Source organism: Erythrolamprus reginae, chromosome 2, assembly GCF_031021105.1.
Source record: "Erythrolamprus reginae isolate rEryReg1 chromosome 2, rEryReg1.hap1, whole genome shotgun sequence".
In the NCBI taxonomy this organism is placed as follows: domain Eukaryota; kingdom Metazoa; phylum Chordata; class Lepidosauria; order Squamata; family Dipsadidae; genus Erythrolamprus; species Erythrolamprus reginae.
In genome coordinates this window covers 217,248,785-217,269,916 of record NC_091951.1, presented here as the reverse complement: position 1 = coordinate 217,269,916, position 21,132 = coordinate 217,248,785, and the positions used below count along the sequence as shown (strand labels likewise).

Here is a 21,132-nt window from a genome sequence, read left to right as displayed (position 1 = left end):
CCCAGGGCCTAGTAGGGTTGACTACTTGCTGCAGTAATCTGGGGGGATTTCTGGGCTGATGCTTTCTGGTGGCACAGGTAGCACAACTTTTCACATAATCTTCAACTTCCGCTCTCATTCTGGGCCACCAAAACTGTCTCTGCGCCAGATACAATGTTTTCAGGAACCTGAAGTGGCACCCTAGTCTGGAGTCACGACTCCATTGGAGAATCTCTAATTGGCTGGCAGGCACATACAGTTTGGTTCCCTTCCAAGCCCACCCTTCCCTCAGTGTTAGGATTTCCTTATGGTCATTGAACCACGGGTCAGTGGGCAAAGCTGACTTCAATTTGGTTTCCCATTCCCCTTTCCCTGGTGGAACTTGTCTCCTGGTCTGGTCTCGGGTGAGGACAGGTGCAGCTTTCTCCTTACTTTCAGGAGGGGGGGGAAATACATGGGATGATTGGATGTACTTCTTCCTTTCTCTTGCTATTGTACTGTGGTTTTCGTGACAGAGTGTCAGCAATGAGGTTCTTCCCAGCTGGGATATGTTTCAGTGTAAAATTGAACTGTGTGAAATATTTGGCCCATACTTCCTTAGGGGAAAGCCTCCAAGGGATCTTTAATGCTTCCAGATTCTTATGGTCAATCCACACTTCGAAAGGAATGGCTCCACCTTCCAGAAAATGCCTCCAAGTCCCCAGCACTACATGTACAGCAAATGTTTCCTTCTCCCAAATAGCCAACCTCCTCTCGGTGGGGGTCAGCTTCTTGGAATGGTATGCACAAGGCAGCAACTGTTCCCTTCCATCATCTTGTAATAGCAATCTTCCTCACTGAAAACTCTTCCCAAGTCCCTGTATTCCAAGGGCACCTTCAGGAGATCTGGAAGTGTTCCTTCCTTCATTGCAACCGCTACTAAGGACCCATCTGGCCCCTCCAAGGGAGGAGGTTTTCCCCTGTCAGTCTCTAGAAAAGGGTTAGAACCCAAGGGGATGAAAAGCTTACGATGCCCACCCTCCCACTGAAAGGTGGGAGTCCATTTGTCCATCCAGGCCAGGCTCAATATAATTGGTTCCGACATCTTGGGGGCGACTATGAATCTCAAGAGTTCACGGTGCCAGCCTATCCGCAGCTCCACTAACTCAGTCAGGAGCATAGCAGGAACTCCACCCACTAGAGAGCCGTCCACCTGCTGGAACCGGATGGGTTTCGCTAAAGGCGTGGTCTGGATTTTTAACTTTTCCACTAAGGTTTTGCTAATAAGGCATCTTGAGCACCCTGTATCTATCAGAGCCCGTATTTCTTCCTCTTCCCCTGTGGTCATTGCCTTAATCCCTGCTTTAATGATGAACGGATGTATGGGCTCACTCACCATTGGGTCGTCCTTTCTACCGGGCTTCTCATTCAAATTGGCCCGGTTCCTGAAGGAATAGGGTTTTCACCTTTAGTAAAATCCTCAGGAGGGCACAGCTCTGTAGTTTGAAAGGCCCAGAGACTCTGCAGAGGGGCTTCTTCAGATCCTCTTTCTGCTACTGGGCATGGTTTGGGTTTTGGGAGAGAGAGGGGCGTCAAACAGTCTGTCCCCTTATGGCCAATCTGGTCACATGCGTAGCAATTTGTTCCCCTCATAACCCCTGAGCAAGGGGAGCCCAGCTGATAAGGGAAAAGGCAGCCTCTTGAAAAATCCTTTGTTGCATGGGGCAGGGGAGGTCCCTTCTCAGCAAGAATTATATCACCCAAAGTGACTGCTGTTGCATACCAGTCTTGAGTGACCCAGCTGCCTCCCACCTGCAGTTCACACGCTTCTCCCAACTTTGGATCAAGGGCACTTTTGAAAATATGGACCAAACAGTCCTCTGGCCACCCTTCCAGGCTATACAAAATAATTTGAAATTCTTCTATAAATTTCTTCACAGGCTTGCCCACCTGTTTCAATTGGAAAATTCTGGTCTCATTTTTTAAATGTCATGTTGCACTAATTGGCTCATAAGCCCTCTCCTTACGCAATTTATGAAGCAGTCTGCCGTTTGCAATCAGAGGAGCAGGAGAAGGGGGGCCGAGCAGGTTTTGAAATTCTCCCACAAATGAATCTCTTTGATATGCATACGGCTGGCCTCTATCTCACAATTCACTTAGGGTGTCAGCGATGGGGTTGGGAGGGAAGTCTACCTTATTCATTTTTGCCGTGTCGAGAGGCAACTTCAGGGGGCCATGGGGATCTTAAAAAACCCATGGGCATCTCAGCCACCCCCACTCAGGAAGATAGATTGTTTCTGGCTTGTTCATACAACTCCAAGCCTGTTCCTCCCCTCTTTACCTTGCAATGTTGAACGCTGTCCGGTTCCTACTGCAGAGAGGGTGTGTTTGTGTGTAGGAAATTCCAATCCCTTCCACCTTCAGATTCTTGGTTAACTCCCTCTGTTCCATTCTTTGGAATGGGGGAGAGTTGGAATTGATGTTAGCGAACCAAAACGGCATTCCGAGAACTAAAACAATTCCACGCCTGTGCTTCTCACTGGGTAGGATTTATTAACGGCCATGTCTGGATTCGACTGGAATCATTCCAACTCTGAGTCCAGGTCAAAACCCCATCTCACATCCCCACACCCACAAGTGTAGTCATGAGGGCCAATCCTATGCAGGATTCCTGATTCCTTCCTGTGTTTGTTACTATGGCATCTGGAGAAAGGAATGTGTGGTGGCAAATATCTCTCTCTCTCACTCCCAAGCTGTGTCAGGCCCACCTTGGACTTCACAGGCCCTTGACTTTGGGCCTGACATACTGCCTCCTTTACATTTGACATCAAATTCTTATATGCATTTAAAAAGCTGTTAGCTAATACAGTTTTTAGGTTGCTTCTTTTCTATTCACATCTAGTACATGTAGGCCGTAGTGCTTTAATCTTCTCCATATAACCTTAATATCAATTTCATGTATATTTCTTAACCCTATTTTTTTCCAGTTATTTTTATTTTTTCCCAACAAACATACAAACAACATAAAACATTTATACATCCAATTGTACAGTTTCTCTCACACTTTGTAGTAGTTCTTATTTTGTTTATTCTGTAATTCATAAGTTAATTTGCTTAATTTAGCGCAGTCTAACATTTTCCTAATCACCATCTCTTCATTTGGTATCATTTCTTGTTTCCAGGTTTGTGCGAACACCAATCTTGCTGATGTTAGTATGTGAGTTATTAAATAATAATCTTCTTTGCTGTGTTGACCTCTAATTGTTTCCTAATAGATACATTTCTGGTTTTGTTTCTAGTTTATATTTCAATATTTCTTCCAGCCAATTCTGAGTTCTGTTCCAAAAATTTTTTGCTTCTGGATATAACCACCAAATGTGATAGTATGTTCCTATGGCCGTTTTGCATTTCCAGCATTTATTACTTATACTCGGGTGGATTTTAGCTAGGCGTGCTGGGGCATAGTGCCATTGGTAAAACATCTTATGTAGGTTTTCTTTATATAGTATAGATAATGTCATCTTATAATTTATTTTCCATAGTTTTTCCCAATCATCTAATTGAATTGCATAACTGATTTGTCATCCATGCTATCATGTTATGCTTGACTATTTCTTCTATATTTTCATAATTTAATAGATAATTATACATTTTGGAGATAAATTTTTTATCTGATCCTGTTAGTATTTTATCAATTTCATTAGGTTTTTTGCATATTCCAAATTCGATTAAATCTTTTTTATATCTGCTTTGTACTTGAAAATATGGTAACCAATCTAGTTCTAGGCCTTCATTTTTAAGTTTTTCTCTACTTTTTATACCTCCCTTGGTATCTAAAAGTTCTTCATGTTTTTATTTGATTTTGATTTATTATGTTCAGATGTATTTGGGCACTTCTCTGTAATGTTTTTTCCTTACTTTTCGCCAGTATTCCAATAGGGTGTTCCGAATTTGATGTTGTCTAAAATATGAATGTTTTATATGTTCCCTTTCCCACAAGTATGCATGCCAGCCCTCGTTAATATTATGTCCTTCTATTGTTAGTATTTTAGTATTGTCCAAATTGATCCATTCTTTGATCCATAATTGGTTGACTGATAGTATAATTCTAAATTCGGAAGGCCAAATCCTCCTCTCACTCTTGAATCTTGCAATGCTTTGATACTTATCCTTGGTTTTTTGTTGTGCCAAATAAATTTAGAAATTATTTTATTTATATTTGATTTTTTTTTTTTGTCTAATTGATATAGCCATCTTGGAAGTATATTCGATTTTATTGTATTAATCCTTCCCATTAAAGATAGATTTAAATTGGACCATTTTTCTAAGTCTTCTTTAGTTTTATTTAGAAGTTTCGTATAATTTAATTCTTTTAAAGATGAGTATCTCGATGTGAACCAAATTCCTAAGTATTTGATTTTTTTCCCTATTTGAAATCCAGTTATTTCTTTCAATATCGTAGCTTGGTCTTGTTTACAGTTTTTAGTTAATATTTTTGTTTTATTCCTATTTATTTTAAGACCAGCTACATTTCCATATACCGTATATACTCGAGTATAAGTCGGGTTTTTTTAGCCCAAAAATGGGCTGAAAAACCCGACCTCGACTTATACTCGGGTGACTGACATGTCACCACAAGAGGGCGCAAGCGGCTGAGGGAAAGACAGCCGTCTTCCTTTGCTTCAGCTAGAAAGAAGCGGCAACTGCCCGGTCAAGAAGCAAGAATCCACCCCCTAGCCAAACGGCTTTTTTCTTGTTTAGCGCGGCGTTCGAGTGGTTGGCTCTTGCGTGCAAGCAAAGGAACCTGCCAACCACTCGAACGCCGCGCTAAACAAGAAAAAAGCCGTTTGGCTAGGGGGTGGATTCTTGCTTCTTGACCGGGCAGTTGCCCCCTCTCCCAAAGCGATGTCCCAAAGCGGTCTCCGGGAAGCGACCGAGGGAAAGGCAATCGTCTGCCTTTCCTTCAGCTCAAAAGAGGAGGCAAATGCCCTGCCTTCCCCCAGCCGGTTAACCGAGTGCTTCAAGTTAACCGGCTGGGGGAAGGCGGGGCATTTGCCTCCTCTTTCGGGCTGAAGCAAAGGCAGACGATTGCCTTTTCCTCGGTCGCTTCCCGGAGACCGCTTTGGGACATCGCTTTGGGAGAGGGGGCAACTGCTCCCAGTTAAGAAGCAAGAATCCCCCCCCTAGCCAAACGGCTTTTTTCTTGTTTAGCGCGGCGTTCGAGTGGTTGACTCTTGCGTGCAAGCAAAGGAACCTGCCAACCACTCGAACGCCACGCTAAACAAGAAAAAAGCCGTTTCGCTGGGGGGGGGATTCTTGCTTCTTAAACCGGGAGCAGTTGCCCCCTCTCCCAAAGCAATGTCCCAAAGCGGTCTCCGGGAAGCAACCAAGGGAAAGGCAATCGTCTGCCTTTCCTTCAGCCCGAAAGAGGAGGCAAATGCCCCGCCTTCCCCCAGCCGGTTAACTTGAAGCGCTCGGTTAACCGGCTGGGGGAAGGCAGGGCATTTGCCTCCTCTTTTGAGCTGAAGGAAAGGCAGACGACTGCCTTTCCCTCGGTCGCTTCCCGGAGACTGCTTTGGAACGTTGCTTTGCTTGCGCCTGCCCCTCCTACAGCGGAGAGAGGCGGCAAATGGCCAGCCCTTCCCCCACCCGCTTAGCTGAGCCCTTCGGGAAGGTGCCACCTGTCTTCGCTGTAGGAAAGGCAGGCACATCCAAAGCGCGTGGGGAAGTGGCTGTGGGAGGCAACGACATTCCTAAGCCGGTGAGGTGTGGTGGGGGGGGTGGCGAGAAGATAGAAGCAAGAATCCACCCCCTCCCCAGCTTTTTCCCCCTCTCCCCGCAAGAAAAGGAGCCAGCCAAACACTCCAATGCCGCGCTAGAGGGGGGAAAAGCCGATGAGGTGTGTGTGTGTGGGGGGGGTGGATTCTTGCTTGTCTTCTCAACACCCCCTCACCCCACCTCTCGGGAAGAGAGCAACAGGAAAGGACGCGGTTTTCTTCTGCCGGGTCGAGGACAAAGCGGGTGTTGAGGGCGGCGGGCGAGCAACATTTCAGCTGGGAGAAAACCCCAAGCTGAGAGTGCCTTTTAAAATCACTCTCCTCTCAGCCTCGGCAAGCTGCCGAGAAGTGGGGTTTTCGGAGTGGGGAGGCAAAAATGCTCAGAATGTCACCAACGAGGCATTTCTCCAAGGGGCGGGGGTCCCTAAACTTTCCTTTAACCCCAGCGGACACAAAGATGGGAATGCATGGTCCTCGCCAGCCACCCATCTGCGGGAGCTGCCCCGCGCCAAGGCAGAACTAAATTCAACAACCAAAATATTATATTTTTAAAAAACATACTTTTTTGACAGTTTGTTTGCCTTTTAAGACATCTCTCTGGCTGTGCCTAATGTCAACAATAAAAATTTTTGCCAGGTGAATTTTTTTTTGCCAGATTAGCTATGGATCTCACTGAAGAAATTTTAAAGAATACTCAAAATGATTCTTCATTAGCTTTGTAACCTTAAATAAAAAAACAATACAGTATTAACTCTGTAATTTACCCGGGGAGGGGACAGGAGGGGGGCGCAGACAGACAGGAAAGGAAGACAGACAGACAGACAGACAGACAGACAGACAGAGACCTATGACCACAATTGAGCTCAAAATTTGTTGTTAAGCAAAAGCATTGTTAAGTGAAAATCACCACATTTTACTCAATCCATGACATTTCCTAGCTCTAACAGTGATGTGCAAGCTAGGGAAGTACCGGTACATCTGAAGACATGTGTAATGTTCTAGTTATGGTTAACTGTGTGGCAGAAAGTGGACTCTGGGTTTGTTTTCCTATTACAGTAAGTGAGGTTGAATGTACCATATATAATTTTACAAGAGCTCTCTCTCTTTCTCTCTCTGTATATACACATACAGTTTATATAGTAGATAATGTACAGTATATTTTTGTGTGCCTGTGTGTAATATTTATTTACACATATGGCATATATACATAGAATTAAGTATATTTTGGATGTTCAGTAATTGTAAATATAGAGGGAAATTGTATCTCTTTGAGGCAAGGAGAGGTCAAGTATCCTAACCCTAACCCAAACCAGCAGGAGCAGGGGATTGAGGTAAGTACCTAGGTACTTGCATTTTTTTTGCCTATACCTGCCTTGGGGGATATATACCTGTTTACCCTCTTTTAAACTTACAGAGCTAGTTTACTGGCTTTCTTTGAAATAAATATTCTAAAATATTTAATCTACTGATGCCTCAATTGATGTAATTTTATTGGTTTCCATTTTTATAAGTTACCAGTAGCCGCTGCAATTTCCACCCTCGACTTATACAGGGGTTTATAAATTTTCCCAGTTTTTGTGGCAAAAGTAGGCACCTCGACTTATAGTCGGAGCGACTTATACTCGAGTATATACGTCCAAAATTTTGGCGTCCAAAAATAGCATTGTGAATTCTTTGTCACTATGGGTTTCGTAGTATTCTAACATATTTAAGGTTATTCTAGTATTGTGTCTTATTTGTCTATTAGGCAGAAAACCATTCTGGTCTGGATGTATTGTTTTGTTTAATATTTTTTTCAGTCTTTCTGCTATAATTGACATATGTAATTTGTAATCTACATTCAGCAGAGATATTGGTCTGTAGTTTTTAATTTGATCTGCATCTGTTCCTTCTTTGTGTATCAATGTTATATTGGCTTCTTGCCAGGATAGAGGGTATACTGCATTTTTTAACATATTATTGTAAATTTCTAATAATAGGTCTCCTGTTATATGTAATGTTGCTTTGTAAAATTCAATTGGAAGTCCATCTGGTCCAGGGGTTTTGTTATTGTTCTGTTTCATGATTGCCTTTTCTAATTCTTCTTTAGTTATTTCTTTATTTAACATTTCTTTATCTTCTTTGCTTATAGGCTTAATTTTAGATTTTTCTAAGTATTTTAATATATCTTCTTCACTGATATTATCATTGTGGTTCTTTATAGTATTCTAATGCTATTTCTTTGTTTTTTTCTAGTTGATGGTGTGTCATTTTATTCTTATCTATTAGCTGTTGAATTAATCTTTTTTCTTTTTCTTTCCTCAATTTTGTTTGTTTGCATTTTCAAATTGATTTTGTTTTACTGCTCTTAATTTCCTTATTACCTCTTCTTGCTCTACTAATTCTAATTTATGTTTAATTAGCGTAATTTGTTGTCTTATATTTTGGTTTCCCGGGTCATTCTGAGATTCTTTTTCTAGGTTTTTCAATTTATATATCCACTCGTTTTTACTTTGTCTTTTTTCTTTATTTTTTCTAGATGCATAGGCTATTGTTTGTCCTCTTTGGTAAGCTTTGGCTGTGTCCCATAAATTCTGCAAAGAAGTTTCTGAGTTATTGTTTTCTTTAAGAAATAATTCCATTTCTTTTTTGATCCAATCTATATATTTTTGATCTTTTAATAGTTGCAAATTTAACATCCATCTTTTATTTTTCCTACCTTCACCTTTCCATAGAATTTTTATTGGATTATGGTCTGCCCAATCATTTATGTCAATTTGAATCTGATTAATTAAATTTCCTACTTTGCCTTTAGCCCAAGCCATATCTATTCTAGACCAACTTTGGTGGGCGTTAGAATAAAATGTGTATTCTCTTTTGTTTTTATTTCTTAATCTCCAGCAATCTCTGAAACTTAATTCTTCACACATTTGGTGGAATGTTTTCGGGAGCACTTTCCTTTTTTTGTACAGATTTTTATTGGCACTTTTGTAATCTTTAATAGCATCAATTATACCATTAAAATCTCCAATAACACAAATATCTTCAACTTCCAATTCTACTAATTTCTGATGCAAATTATAAAAAAAGTTTTAAGATTTTTATTTGGTGCATATAAAACTACTAGTGTTACTTGTACATTACAAATTAAAACTGAAATTATTAAGATTCTTCCTTTTTTGTCAGCGTATATTTTGGGGGGATCTAATTCTTTTTTCACATATACCGCAATCCCTCTTTTTTTTATTGTGTGATAGGGCTGTAAATATTTTTCCTAATTTATCATTTTCTAATTGTTTTTCATTTGCTTTTGAGATGTGCACTTCTTGTAAACAGATAATATTCAAATTTTATTCTTGTAGTTTGCTAAATACAGTGATCCCCCGCTCGTTGCGAGGGTTCCGTTCCAGGACCCCCCGCAACGAGCGGGTTTTCGCGAAGTAGCGCTGCGGAAGTAAAAACACCATCTGCGCATGTGCAGATGGTGTTTTTACTCCCACAGCGCTAGCGAGGAGCCGAAGATTGGGGGCGGCGCGGCTGTTTGCCGCCGGCATGGAGGGCTTCCTAGCAGCCCCCCAAACCCGGGTTGGGGGTCCGGGGGGCGCTGGCTCTCGGCGCTTTCGAGCTGAGTCCGGGAGCGAATTCGCTCCCGGACTCAGCTCAAAAGCGCCGATAGCAAGCGGCAAGGAACGGCTTGTCCACGCCGTTCATTCTCGGCGCTTTCGAGCTGAGTCCGGGAGCGAATTTGCTCCCGGACTCAGCTCGAAAGCGCCGATAGCAAGCGGCAAGGAACGGCTTGTCCACGCCGTTCATTCTCGCCGCTTTCGAGCTGAGTCCGAGAGCGAATTCGCTCCCGGACTCAGCTCGAAAGCGGCGAGAACGAACGGCGTGGACAAGCCGTTCCTTGCCGCTTGCTATCGGCGCTTTTGAGCTGAGTCCGGGAGCGAATTCGCTCCCGGACTCAGCTCGAAAGCGCCGATAGCAAGCGGCAAGGAACGGCTTGTCCACGCCGTTCATTCTCGCCGCTTTCGAGCTGAGTCCGGGAGCTCGAAAGTGCCGAGAACCAGCGTGGACAAGCCGTTCCTTGCCGCTTGCTATCGGCGCTTTTGAGCTGAGTCCGGCGTGGGCGGGCGAAGGGCGGGTGGCAGCGAGGAGTTTGCGTGGGCGGTGGGGAAACTCCTTGCTGACGCCAGCAAGAGGGGGAAGACTCAGGGAAGCCGCCCAGCAGCTGATCTCCCGGTTGCCATCTACGCATGCGTGCCCATAGAAAAAACGGGCATGCATGCGTAGATGGTATTTTGACTTCCGGGTTGAAAAATAGCGAAGTACCCTGTTCGCAATGGTTGGGGACGCAATAAACGGGGGATCACTGTATATGTTTTCTTTTGACATATGAATTTAAACCATCTACATTAATTGAGAGTAGATTAACCGTTGTTTCCATACCCACTTAGTTTCGTATTTGCCTTCTATTTATTCTATTTTCCTTCTGTACTCTTGTGAGCATTCTTTCTTCCTCCTGTTCTTTACCTTTGGATGTTCCTTCTTTCCCACTGTCTAAATCTATTAAGGGTTGTTCTTCCTGGCTTTGGCTTTCTAGTTCTGATCTTTCTTCTATTATAAATTCTTCATAAAATTCCTGTGCCATTAATTCGTTGTCTATTTTGATTTTTCTCCCTTTCCATGTGATGAGCATTCCTTCTGCAACTAATCATCTGAAGAGGATTTTCCTTTTATTTAATTGTTTTGCCAATGGGCAATATCCTCTTCAGTTGTCCCTTAGTTTTTTTGGTATTTGCTTAAGAATTCTGATTTCTTTCCCTTTATGTACTACTGTATCATCTTTTGTAATTTTTAATATTTCATTTATAATTTCTTTTTTGGCACACCTTACATGTACTTCTCTAGGGAGCTTATGTTTCCGGGCATAGTTAGTATCCACCCTGTAAATTTTGTCTATTCCATTTGTAGTTCCTTGCTTGTCTTTTTGTAGAATATTGGCTATCATTTCTGTCATTGTCTCTACTAGGTTTTCATTTTTATCTTCTTCTATATTTTGAAATCTAATATAAAACTCTGCTGTGTCCATCTCTAAATTAATTATTGATTCTTCTAACTCTTTGTTCATCAACATAAGCTTTTGATCTATTGTATCTACTTTTTTCATTTTGTTCTGCTCTTTTTCAATTTGTTCTATCCTTTTTTCATTTTTCTCTAAGATTTGATGAATTACCGTATATACTCGAGTATAAGCCGACCCGAGTATAAGCCGAGGCACCAATTTTTGCCACAAAAAACTGGGAAAACCACTGACCCGAGTATAAGCCGAGGTTAGAAAATGCAGTGGCTACTGGTAACTTATAAAAATGGAAACCAATAAAATTACATTAATTGAGACATGTTTTAGAATATTTATTTTAAAGAAAACCAGTAAACTAGCTCTGTAAATTTAAAAGAGGGTAAACAAATTAACAATATTAACAATAAATTAAAAAGTAAAAAAAGTAGCTCGATCAGCAACAAAGCTAAAACCTAAGAGTTAAAATCCTTCAAAACTGAATTCCTTCTCATCATTAATTGGATTTACATTATTGTTCTGTTTTTATATATGCTGTGAGCCGCCCTGAGTCCTTGGAGAGAGGGGTGGCATACAAATCCAATTAAATAAATAAATAAATAAATCTGTATGTCCAAACAGCTTCAGCATTAGCTGCTGTGAGGTTATCAGCATAGAAAACCAGATAGATAGATAGATAGATAGATAGATAGATAGATAGATAGATAGATAGATAGAATGATAGATAGATAGATAGGTAGATAGATAGAATGATAGATAGAATGATAGAAAGATAGATAGAATGATAGATAGATAGATAGATAGAATGATAGATAGATAAATAGAATGATAGATAGATAGACAGAATGATAGATAAATAGATAGATAGATAGATAAATAGATAGATGGATAGATACATAGAAAGATAGAGAGATACATAGAAAGATAGATAGATAGATAGATATGCTCTCAAACCCACTTTATAAAAGGCAACTTTTAAAGATCCACAAACACACTTAAGAAATTCCTGTCTAGCTCTTGCCTCATTACACATTATTAAATCCTATCCAAGCAAGGACAGCAACTACCACAAGATACCATTTTTAAACAGTTTAAATCTTTTCAAAAGAGGGGGAGGAGAATCGGACAGCAGGAGGTCTTTTTAATCCAACTAAGGGCAACTCAGAGAGGGCAAGGAATAGTTAAAACCTGTTGACAAATACACACTTTAAGGGAGTGAGGAGTAAAAAAAAAAAACCTGCTGGTTTCAGCCAGGGGGAAAGGAGGCACTTTGGCTACACCTCCTTCAAAGAGGTAACTGGCATTTGTCGGGGGGGGGGGGAGGGGGCGGGCACGCACACAAACACATACACACTCGCCCTCCAAAATTCATCCTTCCCCTTTTTCTTTGTTGCCTTGGCTTCCCTTTCATTCACAAGCCCACCCCCCACGCCGCTCTAGGGCTTCCTCCGGCTTCCTGCCGACTCAGATAGGGTTTATTTGTTGACAAATACACACACAGAGTGAGCGAGGAGAAAAAAAACCCTCCCGGTTTCAAAGAAGTAGCTGGCATTCTTTGCAGGGTGGACAGGCGCTCACACACACACACACACACACACCCTCCAAAGCTGATCCTCGCCCCTTTTTTGTTCCCTTGGCTCCCCCTCACTTTCCCAGCCGCCTAAGGCTGTGTAGGCGTTCTCCTCACCCAGCCCGTGCAAGTGCGAATCAATCAGCTGCCAAATGGTACGTTTTCCTCTCCTCCCAACTCAGGGAGAACTTCAAGCTCTGGGTTTTAAACGCAACCAAAAGGGGACACAAGAAGGTAGCCAGCCGCTTCTCATTCAGGCTCGCACTCATTCTCTCTCACTGTGTGTGCTGCCTTTGGAGGCGCCTTTGCTTGAGCTGGGGAGAGGTGGCAACTGCCGCACCCCTCCCACTGCCTCCTCTCGCAGGCTCAAGCAAAGGCACCAGCCGGTGAGGTGGAGGGGGGGAGAGAGAAAGGGTGCACGTAGGCACCCTCTCTCTCTTCTTCCCCGCGACTGCCCCAATGGCGTGCGAGGGGAAAAAGGCGAGGGGAAGCCAGAGCGCCCTTTTACTTCCCTCTTGCTCCTGTCGTTGTCTTGCAGCTGCCTTCCCTTCCCTGGGTCCAGCAAAGTTGCCAGCCAACTGCTCCGACGGCGTGCGAGAGGGGAAAAGACGATGGGAAGTCGGGGGGGGGGGATTCCTGCTTCATGAGTCCCCCCCCGACCTCACCAGCTTCGCGTCGTCTGTTCCTCTCTTGCACGCCGTCGGAGCAGTTGGCTGGCAACTTTGCTGGACCCGGGGAAGGGAAGGCAGCTGCAAGATGCCGACAGGAGCTCCAAGAGGGAAGTAAAAGGGGGCTCTGAGTGACGCGGCTGTGGGAAGGGTAGGGTAGCTGCCTTCCCCGGGTCCAGCAAAGTTGCCAGCCAACTGCTCCGATGGCGTGCGAGAGGGGAAAAGATGATGGGAAGTCGGGGGGGGGGGATTCCTGCTTCATGAGTCCCCCCCCGACCTCACCAGCTTCGCATCGTCTGTTCCTCTCTTGCACGCCGTCGGAGCAGTTGGCTGGCAACTTTGCTGGACCCGGGGAAGGGAAGGCAGCTGCAAGATGCCGACAGGAGCTCCAAGAGGGAAGTAAAAGGGGGCTCCGAGTGACGCGGCTGTGGGAAGGGTAGGGCAGCTGCCTTCCCCGGGTCCAGCAAAGTTGCCAGCCAACTGCTCCGATGGCGTGCGAGAGGGGAAAAGACGATGGGAAGTCGGGGGGGGATTCCTGCTTCATGAGTCCCCCCCCCAACCTCACCAGCTTCGCATCGTCTGTTCCTCTCTCGCACGCCGTTGGAGCAGTTGGCTGGCAACTTTGCTGGACCCGGGGAAGGGAAGGCAGCTGTCTCCCGGGCTCCCGCGGTGCGCCCTCTTGTGGTGACCCGGCGCCCTCTTGTGGTGACCCGAGTATAAGCCGAGGTCGGGTTTTTCAGCCCATTTTTGGGGCTGAAAAACTCGGCTTATACTCGAATATATACGGTATTTCTATTTTATTATCCATTTTTTGCATATCTTCCCTCATTGTCTCATGATTTCTATCTAATTTTTCTTGGAGTTTTAACATTGTTTCTTGGATTGCCAATAATGTTTCCTGTGTTGATTGTGAAGTATTACTTGTTTTTTCAATTGCTAACATGCTGGTTATTGATTTTTGGGTTGAGGGTGAACCTGTTTGTAAGGTTGGGTTAAAGGGAGTTTTTAAAACATATTTCTGAAATGTGGACATTTTGATTGCTTTAACTACTTCACTCCACTCTACCATACAATTTCCCTCAGTTTCCCTTTCAATAGGAATAATAATTATTAATAATAATTAATAATTATATATATAGTGATATTATTAATAGTTATTAACTTTGAAATTAATTCTTAAACTCAACATATATTGTAATATAGCTGCTAAACGAATTTAATTCTAAATTTAATTCTAAATCAATCTTTATCTTAATCTTAATCTATATCTTAATGTATAATAATTAATCTATATTATCATTGAAAATATTGAGCCTTTTAGCAATAAATCACAAAGCCGGGGGGGGGGGGGAAACTCAACTAGCCAATAAGTAATTATGTAGCTGATTGTGGAAATAACTATCTTAAATACCATAATACCTTATCTTAAATACCTTAATAAATCTTAGGTTCTTAATAACACTTATAAAATAGTAAACAAGATTTTCCCCCCTTTCAATCAATGGTAATAGCAATAGCAGTAGTAATAATTAATAATTAATAGTTAATAGTGTTTAATCAATAGAGTTCAATGCATCAATGACTTAAATTAATTTAGGTTGGTTTTTTTATGAGTCTTTTTCACTGTTCTTAATTCAACATAGGCATTTCCTCTTTCAAATTCCTTATTCCCTGTAATCACCAGAACGGAAAAAAAGTTAGAGTTCTCTGTCACTGTCTGTTACCGTTTCCTCCTCTAATTCTTTAGTTCACCGCTTCCTTTGCCCCTGTTAATGTTAATGTTAAAGTTTCCTTTATCCTTTGTTTGCTTCCCTCCCCCTCTTTACACTTACTGCTTTGCTGGATATTGCTGCTCTTTCTGTTTAACTTGTCTCTCTCTGGTTCCTTCTATCTTTCTTTTCCGGAACGTGTCACCTTCCTCTGGTTCCTCCTGCCGGTACCTTCCGTTCTTCCGAACTCTATCACCGTCGCTTAAAGGGCTCATTCTTTTTTTCAACTTTCCAACTCTCCAACTCTGCTTCTGCAAACTCCGTAACCTCCGCAGTCTCCATCTCAGTCAAACCACCATCGCCATCAAATCCGCTCCCACGATTAAAGTGAAACTGTTAACTGAATCGCCAACATTTTTTTTTTAGGATACAGTTTTCCAATATTTATTGTTTTTTTGGGGGGGGGCGTTTTTTACATCTCCTTTTCTTTCTTTTCTTTTTTCTTTTTCGCTTCCCCCACCGCTGTATAGCCGCTATTTAACTTTCGTGGTTCCTTTTGTAATTTACTGTCACACTTGCTATATTAACGCTTATTTATCTACTCCAATATTTTGTTTAATTACTGTGTTGGGTCTCTTTGCTTGTAAAAAACAGAATCGTAATATCTTTCCTTGCTTCCTCTGTTGCAATGGGCAGTCACAGCACTACCGTCACCATGTTGGTTGGCGGCTCTCCTGCACCAGAGTTTGCAGGGCACTCCTTTCTTCACGCAGGGTGTTTGCTTTCCACCACCACATTCGAAGGAACCCCCACTTCTTCACCCACTACTCCGGTATGGATGTGCCAAAATTTCGGCCTCCAAATGTCAGGATCCAGGTCTGAGAGAGCGGAGCGTTGCTCTCTCCTGCCTGCTCACCGTGGCTCCGCCCCGGAAGTCTCTTCTTAACCCTATTTTTATAATAGTTGCCCTTTAACAAAGAAAAGAAAAAAAGGAAAAAAACACAAATATTCCCATTCATATTGACTAAATCCTAAATTTTATCTAACCATTACAGGGATCAAGAATATATCAATTCAGGGGGGAAATCCAAAGTTTATCACATATGTCCCAATAAACCCAATCTAGGTAAACAAAAAAAGAAAAAGGAAAAAAAAGAAAGGAAAAGAAAAAAGATACCTTTTCTCTTTTTCTTTCATGTATCCCATATGAACCCAATATAGTCATCATACCCTACTCAGTTTCATAGTACGAAAAACCCATTAAAATCCTCATACCCTAATCTATTTCATACCACTGTAAACCTAGTGGAATCATCATGCCCTAGTCTAAACTATAAACCCAGTAAAATCATCATACCTCATATTTCAATATAGACCCAATGGAATCATCATTTCCTAATCTATTTATATTACTGTAAACCCAGTGGAATCATCATGCTCTACTCTGATTGTATCACTGCAAACCCATTGGAATAATCTTGCCCTGTTTTTAAAAAAATCATTGTAAACCCAGTGGAATCATCACGCCCTATTCTAATTGTATCACTGTGAACCCAGTGGAATCATCATGCCCTACTCTTATATCACTGTAAAACCAGTGGACTCCTCATACCCTAATCTATTTTATATCATTGTAAACCCAGTAAAAACTACTCCATTTTATAGTACCATAAACTCAATAAGATCCTCCTATCCTGATCTAATTTAAATCACTGTAACTCCAGTGGAATCATCATGCCCTACTCTATCTATGTCAATATAGTTTATAATTTTTATAAACTTACAAAACGTTATAATTTGTAATTTATAATTCACATATTTTACTTAAATTCTATAATCATCATTTCTTACTTTCACTATTTCCATTTCCTTGAAAAATAAAAATCATCCTATAAAATAATCAATATTTTCTGTTTCCATAGTTCTATTATTCCATTAGAGTATACTTCATCCACATGTATAATTCACATAACTTTGCTTATCTTATAGTTAAACCTTATTACATATAAAATTCATTCTTAGTATTTTTTCACCTTTCTTCTACAAATATTAAAATATTAATCATCCAATATAGTAATAACCATTTTCTATTTTCATTATCCTACTATTTCATTGTTCCATTATCCATTATTTCATTATTTACCCCCCAAAATAATTTTCATAATCTTAATATATCTTAATTAAACATTGTTACATATATAACTCAGTTAATACTTTTCCATCTTGTTAATTAATCTTTCCCATTCCTATCCCCCAATCTGAATTCATTCTTTCCCAATATGATTCCCTAGAATAAAATCCAAATAAAATTAAAATTCATAATTTAACTCCTATTCAATCAATTCATCATTTTACAAAAGCTTGTTCTTTTATATGTTTATAACTTTATCTCAATATTCTTCTTTAAAAGTAGTGCTGCCATGCATATTTTTCCATTTCCATATTCATTGTTCCATATTGCCAAACTGTATCTTTAATCTCTTTCTGGTAGTAATATCCATTATACAACAATTCTCAGGCTCTTCAGGTGTTTAATTTTCTTCTTTTATCAGTTCTATAACTATGTCTACATCAGTCAATACATATGCCTATTCTCTCCCAAACAAGAGTTAATGGCATCCTTCCTTCTCACAGGTAAATGCAGAACAAGCACATTCCATCATCATAGCCAAAACAGAAAAGATGTTCCACCACAAGGCCAACATTTGTTTAAAAACATTTTGCTGTAGCCTGAAACATTTCACTATTTGCCCACCACTGAATAGCTGCTTCCTCTCCAATTTCTGGCAGTTTTAGTTTCTATTGAAAGTAAAAAATCAGAAAAAACAAGTTTACAATCCCTTTTTGCCAATCATCACTCACCAGCACACCGCTTAATTTTTTCCTTCACCTCACCAGCACTTTGAATCTTCCTCTTTCCAGGTGTTACCACTCTTCTTCAATCCCTGTATTGCGTTGCGTGGTCTCCATGGCTACTGTCGGCTTAGACATTGCCGCTGGTGCGAGACTGGGCTGGTTTGTCTGCTGACCCCAAACCCCTGGTAGCATTCCCTGCATCATCTCCCCTTCAAGGAGGATTCGGTCTGGTTCAGAAGAATCAGAACCCCCAAATGGTGGGGATTTGGAGTCCCCCTCACTGGCGAAGGGAGAATCTGTGTCGCTGCGGCCATTGATCCCACCCCTTCTTCTTTTTAAGAATTTGGGATAGCAGCAAATAAATATGATATGGTTGCAAAAAGGAGAGGTGTGGTTTTAGATTCCATCAACATAAATATACTTGTAATTTCTAAATCAGAAGAAATTGTTCTATTTCATTCTGTTTGGTTCAGATTTCATCTCGAATACTATATCCTATTTTAGTACTACACTTTAAAGATTCAGGGAAATTAAACATGATTGGTGAAGAGCAGCAAGGTTGATTTTAAGACCAATGAAGAAAAAATGGTAGGCTAGATAGGTTAGCCTGGGGAAAAAAATCAGGTGGGAGAGTAACATAGATTGGTCAAATATTTTAAAGAATATTGTATTGAAGAAGATCAGTACCTCTTTTCTCTCCTTGCAGAATGCAGAGTAATGGATTTAAATTACAGAAAGCCAGATTCAGACTGACTATTTAAGAGCAGAAAAAAATATCCTCAATAAATGTCATAGGACCAATAGACCAAAAATCTATGTTTAGCTACACTCAGTTTTAGATAGATAGATAGATAGATAGATAGATAGATAGATAGATAGATAGATGGTAGATGGATAGATATGTAGACAGACAGACAGACAGACAGACAGATTCTTTGACTTGATATTATTTCCATGTTTGAAGAAGAATGGATATAGGAGGAAAACAATCAGATATATACAATTTTTCACTAGTAACTTTGCAAGATGTGACATCATCTAAGAAAATGTGTTACTTCTGATCATACAATTTTTATTTGTAGGTTGAGCAAATCAATACTGATCGAGATTCAGCCTATAAATAAACAATATATTTCTTAATATTTTTAATATTTTTAATAATTAATCATTGAATTTTTAGCTTTATATTAATTTTTTAATTAAATTATTGTGGGGATTTTTAAGGATGGATGAATGGGAAAGGTGGAATTGTGGGAACAATATATAAGAATTGAATGAGGGGGGAGGGCTAAGGTTGGAAGATTGGGGTGGGAGGGTTGATTTGTGTGGATTTAATGAGTGGGGTGGATGGGATGACATGTATATGAATAATGGGAATAGTATGGATGTTGAATGTAGCCTATCTGGCGATGGAGAGGCAAGAGGGAAGGGGGCACCTATCTCTGGGGTGGCGGAAGGCCAGAATATCCTGGTCTTGCTGGGGAGAGGTAGATATGGCATGAGTCACCGGGCTAGCCGTTCTGGAGGAAGAAGGGGTCGCTGCTTAAAAGCGATCCCTTGTTCCGGTCTCGTGACCTCAACCCGGGGTACTGGTGATGAATGTAATCCGGGCCCTGGGCTCAAGCTGCTGCTGCTCAATGCCAGATCAGTCATAAACAAAGCTCTCCGCATCCGGGATTTAATCCTGGATGAGGAGGCCGATCTGGCATGTGTGACTGAAACCTGGCTGGGCCCAGAGGGAGGAGTCCCTCTCTTGGAAATATGCTCAGCTGGGTTTCAGGTATGGCATCAGCCTCGATCCCAGGGAAGTGGGGGGAGTAGTGGCTATTGTAGCCAAGGAGAACCTTCGCCTGCGTAGACTTGTTGCCCCTGAGATTGCGGGTTGTGAGTCCCTCCTTGTGAAGTTAGACTTAGGAGTTCAGGTGGCCTTGTTACTCACATACCTGCCTCCCAGCTGCATGTCAACAGCCCTGTCTGTGCTGCTCGAGGAGGTGGCGGGTTGGCGGTGGAGTTCCCCGGACTTATTATCCTGGGGAACTTCAATCTGCCGTCACTCGGCGGTTCCTCTGGACTAGCACAGGAGTTCATGGCCACCGTGACAACCATGGACCTGGCCCAAGTAGTTCAGGGTCCGACTCACGAGAGGGAACACACACCCGACATGGTATTCCTCTCATAGCAATTGAGTAATGGTCTGAGACTAATGGGCTTAGAAACATTGCCTTTGTCATGGTCAGACCATTTCCCAGAGGGTTTTCAGAGTGAGCTTGGGGTTTTACCAGATTCACTCGTCCACAGCTTGGCAGAGTCTCTTGCTGAGGCCTGGAACAAGGCTGCAGCGGAGGTTCTTGACCGAATTGTGCCATTGGGATCTCTCTGTGGCACTAGATCCCGTAGAGCCCCAAGGTTCAACAAAGAACTCCGGGAATTGAAACGCCAGAAGAGACATCAAGAGAAGCAATGGAAGAAGAGTAAGTCCGAATCCGATCGAACTCTTGTAAGAGTTTTTATTAAGACTTACAAAGTGGCGCTCAAGGCAGCAAGATGCGTGTATCATGCCGCCTTGATTGCAACAGCGGAATCCTGCCTGGCTGCTCTGCTTAGGGTGACACGCTCCCTTCTAAATCAGGGGGGAGTTGGGGAGCCCTTGCAGGGCAGTGCCGAGGAATAAAGTCGCTCGGATCTGGGCGGACCTCAACTCCAATTATATAGCAGTATTGGCTGACAACGAGTCAGTCAAGGCGACTGGGGCTAAACGTCTTTGTCCATCTGTCTGGGAAGAGTTTGACTTGGTGAGAGGGGTTGGGAGTGGGAGGCACTGTTCTTCAGTGGTTCTCCTCCCACCTCTCTGGCCGGTCATAGTCACTGTTAGTGGGGGGTCAGAGGTCGACCTCTAGGTCTCTCCCTTGTGGGGTGCCTCAGGGGTCGGTCCTCTCCCCCATGCTATTTAATATCTACATGAAACTGCTGGGAGAGATCATCCAGGGGCATGGGGTGAGGTATCAGTATGGTGATGATACCCAGTTATACATCTCTACCCCATGTTCAGTCAACGAAGCAGTGGAAGTGATGTGCCGGTGCCTGGAGGCTGTTGGGGTCTGGATGGGTGTCAACAAACTCAAACTCAACGCAGACAAGAGGGAGTGGCTGTGGGTTTTGCCTCCCAAAGACAATTCCATCTGTCCATCCATTACCCTAGGGGGGGGGGAAACTGTTTACCCCCTCAGAGAGGGTTCGCAACTTGGGCATCCTCCTCGATCCACAGCTAACATTGGAACACCATCTTTTGGCTGTGGTAAGGAGGGCGTTTGCCCAGGTCTGCCTGGTGCACCAGTTGCGGCCCTACTTGGACAGGGAGTCATTGCTCACAGTCGCTCATGCCCTCATCACCTCGAGGTTCGATTACTGCAACGCTCTCTACATGGGGCTACCTTTGAAAAGTGTTCAGAAACTTCAGATCGTGCGGAATGCAGCCCCGAGACCTATCGTGGGGCTTCCCAGATTCACCCACGTTTCTACAACACTCTGTGGCCTGCAC

The 21,132-nt window shown here is 42.4% G+C and overlaps 1 protein-coding gene and 1 long non-coding RNA gene across 7 annotated transcripts in view; one reads left to right on the top strand and one right to left on the bottom strand.

Moving 5' to 3' along the window:
- LOC139161969 (uncharacterized) overlaps positions 1 to 21,132 on the bottom strand; it is a 71,245-nt gene that overhangs the window by 35,588 nt on the left and 14,525 nt on the right. For 3 of the 6 annotated variants that reach the window (XR_011558209.1, XR_011558205.1, XR_011558206.1), the window contains exons 1-2: positions 17,601 to 18,377; positions 14,862 to 15,706 (exon numbers count right to left, since the gene is read on the bottom strand). The exons of 1 other annotated variant lie outside the window; for it this stretch is intronic. This is a non-coding gene — a long non-coding RNA (uncharacterized lncRNA). Of the gene's footprint in view, positions 1 to 14,861; positions 15,707 to 17,600; positions 18,378 to 21,132 lie in introns of those variants that run through there. 2 more of the 6 variants (XR_011558208.1, XR_011558207.1) reach the window with 2 other exon arrangements.
- AICDA (activation induced cytidine deaminase) overlaps positions 1 to 21,132 on the top strand; it is a 61,052-nt gene that overhangs the window by 32,127 nt on the left and 7,793 nt on the right. The window lies entirely within an intron of this gene.